Raw genomic sequence first — 837 nt, forward strand, 5'->3', positions numbered from 1 at the left:
GTAAGGTTTAGCACTTGTACTCCAGCAGCTGCTTTGCCTCTTGTTGTTTGCTTAACTGTAAATGGAGGAAAAATACCAATATTTATAAAATCCTTCTGCAGAATCATTACATGAAGCAATGCTCTTTTCTGTCAAAGGCTGGAAGTGCTGCAGAAGCATTTGATGTAGCAGCCAGAGTGAGACGATGCTTGCAGAGTCCTGTGTAATTGTGTTGCTGCAGGCTAAAAACCAGCATTTATGAAAAGCACCAGGGTACTACTCCACACTGCTGCACAATGCTGGAATTCATTTAAACATGTTTAAAACACTTCCCCGCTTTGGAAAGTACAGACAACAAGCCGAGATATAAAACTGCACATCGAGGTGGAATGGCTGGTGTTTATTAACCACTGTGTGCTGCTAAGCTCCATCAAATGCTGTTGGATGCAAAGATGAGCCAAGAGTAGGGTTATGGCCCAACATCCATGAAATTTCCTTAAATACACAGATCCTATTTGTGATGAAGCTCAAGTGGCTGGCAAGTACCCAAGTGCCAGTCCTGATCATCCTTCAGTTCCTGCAGCTCAAATAACGCATAAAGCCTGATGTTTTTATACCTATATGTTTCAGCTGCGATTCTGCTGCTATGGAGGAGTGACACAGATGAACTCTGGCAAGAGGAGATGGAGAGTAGCAGGGTAAATGTAAGTAAGGAGAAGTGCCGTTCCCATAACAGTAGTAGTTGTTATGATAAATGCTCCCTGAGGAAAGACTGAGTCAATCTTTAATGATTTACAGTAAAAACAGAGAAAATGAGGATGGAAGAGGACAAATGCAGTATTAAGGGGGGGGGGGGGG

The sequence above is a fragment of the Athene cunicularia genome (genome assembly GCF_003259725.1).
Source record: "Athene cunicularia isolate RWA chromosome 9 unlocalized genomic scaffold, athCun1 chr9_part1, whole genome shotgun sequence".
Taxonomy (NCBI): domain Eukaryota; kingdom Metazoa; phylum Chordata; class Aves; order Strigiformes; family Strigidae; genus Athene; species Athene cunicularia.